Source organism: Emydura macquarii, unplaced genomic scaffold, assembly GCF_026122565.2.
Source record: "Emydura macquarii macquarii isolate MOO-44397 ecotype Brisbane River unplaced genomic scaffold, CSIRO-AGI_Emac_v2 contig_3176, whole genome shotgun sequence".
Classification (NCBI taxonomy): Eukaryota; Metazoa; Chordata; order Testudines; family Chelidae; genus Emydura; species Emydura macquarii.
The window spans coordinates 45,001-45,491 of record NW_027133313.1 but is presented as its reverse complement, the minus strand read 5'-3'; the positions used below and the strand labels follow the sequence as shown (position 1 = coordinate 45,491).

General features: G+C 37.7%; 1 pseudogene; it reads left to right on the top strand.

Moving 5' to 3' along the window:
• The first annotated feature begins 206 nt into the window (after positions 1-206).
• Positions 207-491, top strand: part of LOC137142145 (olfactory receptor 5V1-like) — a 939-nt pseudogene continuing 654 nt past the window's right edge.

Here is a 491-nt window from a genome sequence, read left to right as displayed (position 1 = left end):
ATGGAATAGGATCTACTTTATTTTTATCCAAGGTACAGTGTCAAAATAGAAATGAGAATTTGTGCATCTTAGTCCACTTGGCTTTCAAAATCTCACCTGGGTTTTCTATCTATCTATCTATCATCTATCTCATGGAATTTCCATAACCTGTTATTGAATTAGTTTATTTAATTTATTTTTCTCTTTTTGCAGGTCACTAAGTGTGAATGGAAAACCAAACCAGTGTGAATGACTTTATTCTTGTGGGACTTTCCAATGACCTGCAACTTCAAATTTTCCAGTTTCCGGTGTTTTTAGTTATTTACCTAAGCACCGTGGTAGGGAAAATTCTGATCATGCTGGTGATAAGGGTAGCTCCTCACCTCCACACCCCCATGTACTTCTTCCTGACTCATTTGTCCTTTGTCAATATCTGCTATTCCTCAGCCATTGTCCCTAAGATGCTGGTGAATTTCTTAGCAAAGTACAAAACCATTTCTGTCAGTGGCTGC